This window comes from Thalassophryne amazonica, chromosome 1 (genome assembly GCF_902500255.1).
Source record: "Thalassophryne amazonica chromosome 1, fThaAma1.1, whole genome shotgun sequence".
NCBI classification, from domain to species: Eukaryota; Metazoa; Chordata; class Actinopteri; order Batrachoidiformes; family Batrachoididae; genus Thalassophryne; species Thalassophryne amazonica.
This window is the reverse complement of record NC_047103.1, coordinates 86394821-86409117: the sequence shown is the minus strand read 5'-3', so window position 1 is coordinate 86409117 and position 14297 is coordinate 86394821. Positions and strand designations below refer to the sequence as shown.

The window sequence follows — 14297 nt, the reverse complement described above, 5'->3', positions numbered from 1 at the left end:
TCTAATCAGCATCTTGATATGGCACACCTGTGAGGTGGGATGGATTATCTCAGCAAAGGAGAAGTGCTCACTATCACAGATTTAGACTGGTTTGTGAACAATATTTGAGGGAAATGGTGATACTGTGTATGTGGAAAAAGTTTTAGATCTTTGAGTTCATCTCATACAAATGGGAGCAAAACCAAAAGTGTTGCGTTTATATTTTTGTTGAGTATATATACGAGGTCTATTAGAAAAGAAACCAACAGTTTTATTTTTTTTTTAAAACTATATGGATTTGAATCACGTGTGATTACATCAGCTAAGCTTGAACCCTCGTGCACATGCGTGAGTTTTTTCACGCCTGTCGGTGACGTCGTTCGCCTGTGAGCACACCTTGTGGAAGGAGTGGTCCAGCCCCCTCGTTGGATTTTCATTGTCTGAGAAGTTGCTGAGAGACTGGCGCTGTGCTTGATCAAAATTTTTCAAGAACTGTGAGGCACATCCGAGTGGAGACCATTCGAGAAATTCAGCTGGTTTTCGGTGTAAATTTTAACAGCTGATGAGAGATTTTGGATTTTTTCTATCGCTGTAAGGATTTCCCACGGAGCGGGACGTCGCGCAGCGCTCCGAGGCGACGTCATCATCCTGTTTCAAGCTGAAAACCTCCAAATTTAAGCCTCTGTTGACCCAGGACGTCGTGAGAGAACAGAGAACTTTCAGAAGAGGTCAGAATCAGCAGTTTATCCGGACATTCCACTGTTAAAGGAGATTTTTTTAATGAAAAATGTGCGGACGGATTGGCGCGTCGGCTCGCAGCCAGCGTGGCGCGCCCGCCACAGGAAAAACACCTCCGTGTTGATAACCATTTGTAAAATCCAGGTGACTTTTGGTGGCTTTCAATTGAGTATCTGAGAAATTGTTTAACAGCAGGGCATGTTCCAACTTGTCCTTAAGGCTTCCAACGGAGGTGTTTTTCCTGTGGCGGCGCTCGTAATCCGTCCGCACGGCTTTCATTAAAAAAATCTCCTTTAACAGTGGAATGTCCGGATAAACTGCTGATTCCGATCTCTTCTGAAAGTTCTCTGTTCTCTCACGATGTCCTGGTTCAACAGAGGCTTAAATTTGGAGGTTTTCAGCTTGAAACAGGATGACGACGTCGCCTCGGAGCGCTGCGTGATGTCCCGCTCCGTGGGAAGTCCTTACAGCGATAGAAACAATCCAAAATCTCTCATCAGCCGTTAAAATTTTCACCGAAAACCAGCTGAATTTCTCGAATGGTGTCCACTCGGATGTGCCTCACAGTTTTTGAAAAAATTTTGATTAAGCACAGCGCCAGTCTCTCAGCAACTTCTCAGACAAAGGAATTCCGACGAGGGGGCTGGACCACTCCTTCCACAAGGCGTGCTCACAGGCGAATGACATCACCGACAGGCGTGAAAAAACTCTCGCATGCCCACAACGGTTCAAGCTTGGCTGATGTAATCACACGTGATTCAAATCCATATGTTTTTTTTTTTTTAAATAATAAGGTCGGATACTTTTCTCACAGACCTCGTATATCAGGGGTCGAATTAGTATGTGCATGTGCTAGTTTGTGCATGTATTATTCGAGCGGTGCACATAATTTTATACTGCACTAGCACTGGTGCAAGTAACTTTATCCAAGTTTTATCAACTATAAGCACCAGTAGAATGAACCAATAAAGGAATAAATAAGGAAAAAAACAATTTCCAGTGTGTTGTCTTCATCTTCCCTGCGTTTTATGACTCTCACACACGGAGTGAGTTGTTGTGCTCTATTTGTTGTGGAAAGCTGACAAACGTTGCCAGCGGCACCGTCCCTGGGTTCACAACATCCTCATGAGACGTTCCCCATTCGGGGAGTTTCATTATTTGCTGCAGGAGCTGCAGCAAATAACTGGAGCTGCAGGAGCTCCAGTTTGAGGACCTCCTGTCCCGTTCGTGCGCCCTCGTGTACACAAAAAAAAAGAAAGAAAAAAAAAACTGGCTGCAGCTGCGGTTCCTCGCTCTCTCTCCCCTCAAACTCTGTCATCATTGTATTATAAACCAGTCACCATTTGTTTTATTATACATCTGTGTAGTTAATAAAATTATCTTCATGGACAATTAGTTTGCGCGCGCACATGAAAAAAAAACTGTCTGCCGCTGCGGTTCCTTGCTCTCTCTCCCCTCAAACTCTGTCATCATTGTGTTATAAAGCAGTCACCATTTGTTTTATTATACATCTGTGTAGTTAATAAAATTATCTTCACAGACAATTAGTTTGCGCGCGCACATGAAAAGAAAAAAAAAAACTGGCTACCGCTGCGGTTCCTCACTCTCTCTCCCCTCAATCTTTGTCATAATTGTGTTATAAACCAGTCACCATTTGTTTTATTATACATCTGTGTAGTTAATAAATAAAATAATCTTCATGAATGATTCGTTCGTGCGCGCTTGTGAAAAAAAAAAAGCCTGTCTGCTGCTGCTCTCCCCTCAAACTCTCCCCAGAGAGGAAGAGTCTGACATATCAGAGGAGGAGTTTTAAGGTTGATATAAGACTGACTTTTGATTGTGCAAGTAACTTTTTTTGGTGCAAGTAATTTTTTTGTTACTAGCAACCAGTGCAAGTAGGTTAAAAATGTATTTCGACCCCTGTGTATATATGGTGTTTTTGTTTTCTCATTTGTTTGCTCTTTTCCGTTTCACCCAGTCAGATCTCTGTCCCTGTCTAAAGGCAAGGAGCTGCATTAGTCTTTCTCATTACGCACAGACATGACATGAAATCAATTCAAGGTCGTGTAAGCAGCCACACATATCTCCTGTCCCTCAGGGTGTATTTATGTACGCAGCAGAAGAGACAGAGAAGAGACAGTTATCATTCATATTGCACAGCGGTCTACTGTTTCAAAGGGTCATTGTTTCCTTTGCTTATTAACTGGCCTGTAGTGAAGGAGAGGTGGCTCGAAATGCACACTAAGCTGGATGGAGAGAGGGAGAAAAGGCAGAAGCAATGGAAGAATGGGATAGAAATGTCAAGAAACATGCTGGAAGAGAACCAAAGAGTCTATACTGCAGAATTCAGGCTGTTTAATGATGGCATCTGGCTTATGCCGACTTTATCGCTCAAAGTCATGTATACATGTGGTTTCATGCTTCCCACGACATCTCTTGGATGATGGTCTGTCACAACATGCATTAATGTTTCACTATAATTTCAAATTATCCATTCTCTGTTGTGCTTCCATCTGCTGGATGTGGAACAGACAGGTGTTAGTCAGATGTGAGCTAATTATCTATGCAATTACACACCTGCATATATGTGTGTGTGTGTGTGTGTGTGTGTGTGTGTGTGTGTGTGTGTGTGTGTGTGTGTGTGTGTGTGTGTGTGTGTGTGTGTGTGTGTGTGTGTGTGTGTTGGGTTTGCAGATCCACCTTGGATTTGCTGTGGTGACCTCGACTGCAAACAAAGGAGCAGCCAAAGGGAGTGATAAAGCATAAAATTAATAAAACATGTCTTTCATTGAAACATTTTAAAGCTGTGGCCATCAGCTTCTAAAATATAATATATAACAGATTAGTGTCATTACAGTTCACGCAATGAAATTACTGTATATGCAATACTGAGTAGAATAGGTTCCCAGGATGCAGGACAGCCAGGATACCAAGGGTTAAGTTCAAAATACGAGGCACTTTAATTCTCCAATGTGACAGTGATAAGACAACAGTGACAGTGTAATCCCATGTGATGACAGATCCAAAAATAACAACATCCTAAGTGAGAACCACAATGAGGGGGTAACAAAAAAACATCTTTCAAAAAGCACAGCGGGAATGAACACTTATAAACGGGAATTCAAGATGAAGACGGACAAGACGTTGACTGAAACCTTGGAGTGAACGTAATCGATCGGTGTTCTGTCGAGATATGCGGTCTTGTCGAATTTTGTGCCTCATCACATAAAGTGACAGTTCCATGGGTCGGGATGATGTAACCCCGCCCGGTTGTGCACCCTGTCGTGCTTTACTTTCACTTTCATTCACTGAATGATTCTTGACCAAGTTAGCTTATATTGAAGGGCAAATAAATATATAAATTGGTGTGTGTGAAAGTGTGGGTAGAGAGAACTGTGCATGCATGTGCAGTTGCGCAGTGGCTGGCCTCTTGACAGGAATGACATCTTGTAAAGACAGCGGCAACAAACAAACAAATGGGAGCAGCTTAAAAAGACTAACTAATGACAAACAGGTGTGCAGGAGAACATGGAAAGAGGAACTAACAGGTGGACATGGAAATAACAGAAACACTCAGGGAGAAATAACTAACAGACAATGATCGAAGAACGTAAACATAGAAAAGCAAAAGGTGAGTTGAACCCTAACAAACAATAAATAACCCAAACCACACACAAAAAATAAAAGACAACCACGGATGAAAATACATGACTACTCAAAACCAAATACATAATCAACACTATGAATACAACACACTGCACTGAACACAATGCTGGGACAAATGGGGGATGAACGTAAAACAAGAGCAGACATCAGACAGGGTTAATCAGGAGGGTTAACAGAGACACAACCGGAGACGGGGCAACAGGTGCACAGGAGTAGAGCACACCCACACGCAGACAACAAGACTATAGGTACACACACAGGCACATGACTGATGGCACGGGAGCAGACACACGCTCACGAGTTCCCACACGCACATACTCACACACACACCAAGGTTTCCAAACCCCATGGATACACACAGAAAGCAGCCATACCAAGACACGCATGCTCATGCACTCACCCACACACACCCACATCACAAAACACAGATGCACACCGGGGGGTGTGCCCATACATCCACACACACACACACACACACGCAACCACACAGGACACTGGAGACTGACACAACAGGTGATGGGATTCACATAAAAGATGCAGAGATAATATTAAAGGGCCGAGTCCAAACCGAGCCCCAACATAACTGGTCATGCAAAGAGCAACATGTGTCCCATTTACTATGTGGAAAACTGGCATTATACGAGGTCTATTAGAAAAGTATCCGACCTTATTATTTTTTTCAAAAACCATATGGATTTGAATCACGTGTGATTACATCAGACATGCTTGAACCCTCGTGGGCATGCGAGAGTTTTTTCACGCCTGTCGGTTACGTCATTCGCCTGTGGGCAGTCTTTGAGTGAGGAGTCGCCCACCCTCTCGTCGTTTTTTCATTGTTTAGGAATGGCTCAGAGACTGCTGCTTTGTTTGATAAAGTTTTTTTCAAAACTGTAAGGCACAACTGAGTGGACACCATTCGATAAATTCAGCTGGTTTTCGGTAAAAACATTTTAACGGCTGATGAGAGATTTTGGTCTGTAACTGTTGCTTTAAGGACGGCCCACGGCGCCTGACGGCGATCTGCGCTTCGAGGCGGCAGCGTCTCACCGTTTCAAGTTGAAAACTTCCACATTTCAGGCTCTGTTGATCCAGGAAGTCGTCAGAGAACAGAGAACTTTCAGAAGAAGTCGGCATGAGGAATTTATTCGGACATTCCATTGTTAACGGACATTTTGTAATGAAAGAACGTGCGGGCAGAGTCGCATGTCGGGCCGGACCCGACCGCGGGGGGTCGCGATAGGAAAAACACCTCCATTGGAAACCTTAACGGGCAAGTTGGAACATGCCCAAGCTGTTAAACAATTTCTCAGTTACTCAATTGTTGAAAGCCATCAAAAGCCCCCTGAATTATACAAATGGTTTTCAACACGGAGGTGTTTTTCCTGTCGCGGCGCACACAGATTTGCCGAGTCGTCACGGAAACGACTCGGCGAATTTGCGCGCACGTCTTTCATTAAAAAATGTCCTTAAACAGTGGAATGTCCGTATAAAGTCCTCATGCCGGCCTCTTCTGAATCTTCTCTGTTCTCTCATGACGTCCTGGGTGAATTAAGCCTTAAATTAGGATGTTTTCAGGTCGAAACAGGCCGACGACGGCGCCTGGAAGCGCTGCACGACATCCTGCTCTGTGGGAAGTCCTTACACAGACAGAAACACCCCATAATCTCTCATCAGCTGTTAAACTTTTCACCGAAAACCAGCTTAATTTTTCGAATAGTGTCCACTCGGATATTCCTCACAGGTCCAGAAAAAATGTTGATAAAGCAACGCGCGCCGTCTCGAGCAGCGTGTGAAACAAAGGAATTCAGCCGAGAGGGCGGGACCACATCTCACTCAAGGCCTGCCCACAGGAAAATGACGTCACCGACATGCGTGAAAAAACTCACGTATGCGCACGAGGGTTCAAGCATGATTGGTGTAATCGCACGTCATTCAAATCCATATAGTTAAAAAAAATAAATAAAAGGGTCGGTTTATTATCTAATAGACCACGTATACAATTTAGATCAAATATTTTTATACAATATTTAAAGTGCTGATATGCATTGCTTGAAATGGGATTCTCATATATCTAGTCATTGTGGAAATGAAGCACGTCTATGTTTGTGTCATTATAAGTGTGTGTCAGTTCAATTTATTTGTATGGGGCCATATTACTGTACAACAGTGGTGTCCAAACTATTCCAGAAAGGGCCAAGAGGGTGCAGGTTTTCTTTGCAGCCACTGACTCCAGCAGGTGATTTCACTGATTAACATCACTTTGAGCAGGTGGGATTAGTTCATCAGTGAAATCACCTGCTGGAGTCAGTGGCTGCAAAGAAAACCTGCACCCTCTCGTCCCTTTCTGGAATAGTTTGGACACCACTGCTGTACAACATAAGTCACCCCAAGGTGCTTCACAAGGGTAAAGTCAAACATTACTAACCCCCTGAGCAAAATGTAGTTGTAGGTAAGGAGAAGGAGGGGAAAGCTGTGTGTGGTCAAATTTCCCAAAACCTCTTTCCAGACAGTAGTGGGTCAAACAGTTGGTTGTCTGAGTGTGTTGTGTCTCCAGTGCTGCTGCCGCTGTTAGTCTTCACCCTGAGTCTGAAAGTATAAATAGTATCCATGTTTGGGAGTTCTGCTCTGGTGTTTTGTTGAGCAGTCTTCACTAAACTACATGTATATTGTTATGTTGGAGTGGGGTTGGCAATCCCTGACACTGTCTATTTCAAATACATCTGGTATGTCAGGATAACAAAAAACAAAACAAAAACCAATGAACATACAAAAAATTAAAGTCATTGGCATCTTCATCAACATGCACAGACAGTTTAGTCGTTAATCCCCAAGTTGTTTTTAATGTGCAGTTGAGTGAATTGTGTTGTAGCACCCTGACATTGGTGTGTGTGAGATAATTATTGTATGTGAGACATCATTGTAAAGCACTTTGAGCATCTGTATCGAGGGAAAATAGACTCACATCATATGTAGACGAAACTGGATGGAAAACCATATTTACTGCATTATTCATCAGCAATTACTCTGAATGGTTGGGAACAAAAATACTTGAGGACTTGTCACCACATAGCGCTGCTACTTGCTGCATTTATTCTTTTTTTTTTTGCCATGCCACTACTGTGATCACACACAATCACCTCACTTTCAGTTTCAGAAAAGCTTATTTTCCCTGCTCTTCCTCTGTTATGATGACTACAACATTGAGTTCATGTGCAGGCTTGAATGTTCATGAGGTGTTTTGCATTGACCATTTGTGGTTGAATCTAGATGTGTAGAGGGCAGGATATGAGGGAGATCCACATGTGCACAATTGCAGGTAGTGTGTTTATGAAGACACATTTACTTGCAAGTGTGTTACTTACATGGTTTTATAAGACATGTCTTGTTTTTGTTCATACATATACATTGACTTCTGTTCACTGCTTTACAGTATAAATGAGACCAGTGGATTTGAATGATGACTTTTCTACTTGGAAACATTCACGTTAAAAATACTCATGACATGAAGTACATATTGTTTGTACATTTGCCTGGACTATCAATGGCCATCAACAAACTACTGCTGAAAATGAGTGTACAGTACATCAGACACTGCTTATGGAACTGTTCTTTGTAGTACTCATCCATCACAAATAAGCCAGCAAATTAATTAAAAAAGATAGTCCACCTAAATAGTCTCAGAGAAAGACATTTAGAGATTGAGAGTCCAAAGTCTGAACAAAAACCATTCACTCATCATTCATCACTCGTCTTCAACTGCTTATCTGAGATCGGGTCGCGGGGGCAACAGCTCCAGCAGGGGACCCCAGACTTCCCTTTCCTGTGCCACATTGACCGCCTCTGACTGGGGGATCCCGAGGTGTTCCCAAGCGAGTGTGGAGATGTAATCTCTCCACCTAGTCCTGGGTCTTCCCCAGGGTCTCCTCCCAGGTGGACGTGCCTGGAACACCTCCCTAGGAAGGTGCCCAGGGGGCATCCTTACCAGATGCCCAAACCACCTCAGCTGGCTCCTTTCAATGCGAAGGAGCAGCGGCTCTAGTCCGAGTTCCCCACAGATGACCGAACTTCTCACCCTATCTCTAAGAGAGACACCTTCCACCCTCCTAAAGAAGCCCATTTCAGCTGCTTGTACCCACGATCTAGTTCTTTCGGTCATGACCAAACCCTCATGACCATAGGTGATAGTAGGAATGAAGCTTGACCAGTAGATCGAGAGCTTCGCCTTTTGGCTCAGCTCCCTTCTCGTCACAACAGTACAGTAGAGCGAATTCAACACTGCCCCTGCTGTGCAGATTCACTGCTCATCACTGCACATCACTGCTTTTTGCAGATGATGTGGTCCTGTTGGCTTCATCAGCCTGTGACCTCAAGCACTCATTGTGTTGGTTCGCAGCTGAATGTGAAGCAGCTGGGATGAGGATCAACACCTCTAATTCTGAAGCCATGGTTCTCAGCAGGAAACCGATGGATTGTCTACTCCGGGTAGGGAATACAGTCTTGGCACAAGTGAATGAGTTCAAGTACCTTGGGGTCTTGTTCACAAGTGAGGGGACAATGGAGCGTGAGATTGGCCAGAGAAACAATTCAATGCATTAAAAATGATAAAATTTATGAAAAGGAGTGTGTGAGAGAAAACAAACTGGGTTTACCTTCTGGTGTGGTCTTATTCACACTGACAATTAGATTACTGCTGAAGATCATGCTGCAGTATTTAGTAATGTGGAGAAACTGTGATAACATGTTATACCAACTACGCACTATAAAACATTTGAGAAGCACCTTTAAACTACTAGATGATGCTTTGCTCGTTATTTGGAAAGCAGCATTGTATATACATTAATTATCATCAAAAAGTCATTTGTACACAGTTATAAATATTTGGTTCCTGGCAAATAAGTACTGTTAATCTTTACAACTCATTTGTAAATGCTCTGTCAAGCTGAGGAAGTCCTAACTTCAAATGAGCTCACATGATATATTTAAGAAACCACGGACATCTGCATTAATCATGAATTGCAACATTGGCAAGTGTAAAAGATGTATAAATGCACTCACTAACTATTAGTGCGTGTCTACATTCATAAAGGCATGCATGAATGTGGGTCAAAATAGATTACCCTTTAACGTTTACCTTTTTAACTGATCTTACAAAATCCTTATCAACTGGTTAATATTGGATAAATTATTTAATTAACAAATGGGTAATGCATTATTTCTTAAATAGACATGGAAAAAAACAATTCACAAAAGTCTTTTAGATGGGTTTATTTACTGAGAGCCAAACATTTACAAATGTCTTACTGATGAAGACCAACGTATAAACAATGAATTACAAAATGATGAACAACGTATTAACTAATAGCTTACAAATATTTGACATGTAGTGTGCAGTTGGTATTATTTACTGGTAATGAAACATCTCCAGTTGGTGTACAAATGCAGTGCAGTCCCTTTGCTTTTACTCTTGTTCAGTTCAAATAGTACTAATGCAGTGGCAGTTTTGTGTTTTGAAACATGTATTTTGTTGGTCACTTAAAAAAAAAAAAAAAAAAAAAAAAACCTTAAAAAAATGACAAAGAAATTGTCATTTTTTTTCCACATTAGATGAAACAGTGTTCATTAAATTTGGATTGGGTTAGATTGGGTTGCTCTTCAGCACTGTGTTGACAGGTTCAGATATTACCCACAGCATGACAAATTCCCTCTGTGGTCCATTGAATTTAAAAAGTGGATGAAAGCCATTGGGGCTCTGCCAGCTGTCTCCTTTAATTTCCTTACTTGTTATTTTTATTCCTGAGTGGAACGTGATTTCCAGAGCTCGGTGATCTAAAAGTAGTATGCCATTGAAAGCACTGACTGTGTTAAATAAGATGATGCTGCTAGGCAACATATGCTGTAGAGCCAGTAAGTGGGGTTATGGGTAATTTCACAGAGAAATAATACTAGGTCACAAGGATAAATTAGCTAATTTGTGAATGCTTGCTCTGGAAATTTTTTCAGATATACAGTACTTTGCAAAGGTTGTATGCACATTTGAAGTTTGAAAGCATCTCCCTCATTTCAAGAAGTACATTAATAATTTATCAAGTTACAAGCCCAGTTTTGTAATGCATAAATGAACTGTCCGATACTTGCTGACACAAAGGCATTTCCTGATGATCTCTAAATTTAAACAATTATAAAATTCTGATTCTTGATTTTGATACAAATTGCAGCTGACCACCTAAAGGACACATTTTTAATAATAATAATAATAATAACAGATTTTTAAGTGAAAGGTGAACATTTTACAGAGTAAATGCTTGTAAATATTTTATACAGGACAACATTTTTAATGGAAAATGAAAAGCCACTGCTGTCAAACTCTGCCTTGTAACTACACCTCCTTCATCATGCCGTCATTAACGTCTTCTCCTCTGGCTCTCCTTCAACCTTTGACTCACTCCCAATGGGGGACTTGTCGGAATGAGAGAAATATGAAGGCAGTGTACATTTAAGTGACCGCTACTTTGGCATGGAGGAATGTGTGTGTGTGTGTGTGTGTGTGTGTGTGTGTGTGTGTGTGTGTGTGTGTGTGTGTGTGTGTGTGTGTGTGTGTGTGTGTGTGTGTGTGTGTGTGTGTGTGTGTGTGTGTGGCTGATACTGCTGGTTTCTATGCATCCCAGACTCCACTAATGGACCAGAGATCCAACAAACCTCCAAGCTGTCCTCGTGAATTCCCCCCAGGAACAGGACACCTGCTGCGTAGCTGTTCTTCTGCATCATTCTGGCTTCTGGCTCTTTGCTTAGCAGCTTGGGAAATCTGGGGTTAACTGTGGAGAGAGATTCCTGAAGGTCAACATTAAACAGCTGGTAAAGTACAGTTGACTGTGGAAAAAAATGTTGAGACGAATACTCAGGTAGTGCATGTTTCTAAGGTATTGTCACCATTGAAAAATAGAAACAAGGAAAATAAATAATTTTAACTTTGAAACAAAATCTTTAGTAAAATGACATGCACATATGAAAAACTGTAATTGCTATGTATGGTGATAATAGATATGTTTTTTAACTGTTTTAGATGTACAGTAGGGTTACTGAGTTCAAGCTGGAGGCATTCAGGTTTGGGCACAACTATATGTGCTTAAAAAAAAGATGGACAGATTTTTACCACTGTGTTGAAAAAATGACCTAACTGCCTTGTGCTGAAAGTGAACAGTATCTATAAATGAGCTTTGATGCTATTGTTTTGTTTTTTAAACCTAAGCAAAAGCAAGGTGACTCAGAAGTACATGGAGGGCTTGGACAACAGAAATGTAGGAGTGGGTGAGTAGTGTAGATGAAATGAGTTTGTCCGTCATTGCCAGCTTGTGGAGACAATAACTAGAAAGCAATAATGAGGTCCATAAGGAACTGGACACTGACAATTTTTTTTTAAATTTTGTCTTTGTTCATCACCAAATTGGAGTTCACATTAAACCGATCAAGAGGGGTTTGTAGTGGAGGCTATTAGCTTGAATACAGTGGGTTCAGCAAAAATATTCCATTAACCATTTAGGAATACCCTGTTCTCCCATCAGAAGGCCCAGGGCTCTCCATGAGAAATTCTGCCTGAAGAGGGGGTGAGCCAGTGCACAAGCATGGCCGATGTCATGTCTGTCGGAATGCTAATTTCAATAAAATGTCTAATTTCATCACAAATAACTCACCTGATTGTGTCCATTTTTTGTCCTTTTCTCATTCATTAAATGTATTACATGTAATTTAATTTAATTTCAGGTGGGCATTTAACCAACTTTCATCAAAAAAGGGAGTGGGCTGATGCTTGGCCCTAGGCCCTCTGGCGGGCAAATGGGGTAACAGCAATTTGAAAGCATCACTGGAAAGTAACCATCTATGTATTTGCTCCCATCAGGTGAAATATAGGCATCTCTAGCATCTCCAGCTATAACCATGGGGTCCATCTGTTCTGCACCCCTGGTGGCCAATCTTCTTGTCCTGGGGGTGCATGGGGGTAGACCTCTTGGACTGGGGTCCTCCTAGGATCTTGTGGCACCTGATGGTCTTGGCTGGCACTTAGACATTCAGGTAACCTTGGTGTTATTAGCTGTGGGGCTTTTGTGGTCATGCTTGGCCCCATGCTTCTTTGGACACATTCTGTCACTTTGAAACATTCATAGCAATTGTTGTCCTGTTCATTGTTGTTTATCTTGTTTATCTCCACTCCTTACATGTGCGCTTGGGCACATGCACACACACACACACACACACACACACACACACACACACACACACACACACACACACACACACACACACACACACACACATGGGCTGTCAAAGTTGACACTATAACAACACATTAATGCAAATTCTTTGTAACGCCACAAATTTTGATGCACATTTAATGCACACACTTGTTTGGGACATGCCTATCTCGGCTTTCAATGCTTACCAGTCGAGTGAGTTATAAGAGAAATTGTGGAGAGCTGGGCATGTCCGAACTTGTCCTCTGACACGCCGAAATGGAGGTGTTCCTTTGTCTCGCTCGAACAGCGAATCGGTCGTGACACACAAAGCCTCCACGCGGCTTTCCATGACAAAATCTCTTGTTAAAAGTGAAATCTGGCAGAAAATGGTTGATGTCCAGCTCTTGTGATAACGAAAGAAAGTGCACACGATGGTCCCAGCTCCACACAGCCATCCGTTTAGAAATAATCCGGTGGTTCGTGCCTGTCGTCGCGGCTTGGAGCGCGGCACGCCGAGCACCATTGTGGGCCGTCCTTAAAGCTGTAGTAACAGTCCTTATTCTCTATAAAGCCCGTAAAATTTTCACCGAAAGCCAGATAAATTTTTAGAATGGTTTCCAGGTGCCAGTCTCTAACAGCTTCTGAAAAAATTCTGATTGGAAAAAAAAACCCAAATCATTCCGCCATTTCCAGACAATGAATATCCGACCACGGGGCGGGACCACTCCTTCCACAAGGCATGCTCACAGGCGAATGACGTCACCGACAGGCGTGGAAAAACTCACGCATGCGCATGAGGGTTCAAGCTTGTCTGACGCGAAAACATATGAATCAAATCCATATAGTTTAAAAAAAAATAAAAAGGTATGATACTTTATGGACAGACCTCGTATTCCTCATCACTGCTGCTCCTGTCGCTCTCACTGCTGCTCTCTTCATCACCTTGCTTGGGAACATATTCCTCCTCGGTGCCTGCACTCTCGCTGAGACAGCTATCCTCACTGTCCTCTGGGGGAGTTCTGACGCGAGGTTGCGCACTAACGTGCGTGCCGTGACTCATGGAAGGTTTCATTCGGATCTGCATAAAAATAAATAGCTTTTGTATTCATATCCCAGCATGGTGTCTGTATAAAGACTATTGAAAATAACTAAGCAAAATACAAAGGATTACCTAGATAAGCTGTCCCGAAAAGCGTTTTTCTATAGAGCACTGGTTAGCAGTTAGTATTAGGCTTATGGCCTACTGTCGCTAATATGCTACAAAGCTAAATATTATAATAACTTCAAAAATACTTGTCACACATATTTCACCTCATTACGTCAAGTGTATAAGCACATAATAAGCAGGTGAGTATTTTTATCTTAGCACAACTTACCTTATATACAACTCAGGATCAAATTTCTCCGCCTTATATTGATAAATCCGTGACCAGAGTTGTCCTCGTGCGTAAACAGGAAATAAGTCCGTCACTTTGCGGTCCCACTAGAAACAAGTGCTTGTCGAAGGTTCCTAGGTCCGTAGCGAATATGGACTAACCAGCATCGGGGGAATGCAGACGCTATCTCGTCTGGTTGATTGAGTCAAACGGTTTGTAGCATATATGCGAAAATAGGCGTTTAATGTTTCTTTTCATTCAAATGCACCTAAAGTCATTTTCTAAAGTCGACATGACACAAAAAATGCTG

The 14297-nt window shown here is 42.1% G+C and overlaps 1 protein-coding gene across 1 annotated transcript in view; it reads left to right on the top strand.

Annotated features, from left to right (window-relative positions):
• The window catches only part of kcnh2b (potassium voltage-gated channel, subfamily H (eag-related), member 2b), a 1340040-nt gene that overhangs the window by 415431 nt on the left and 910312 nt on the right, over positions 1-14297 (top strand). The window lies entirely within an intron of this gene.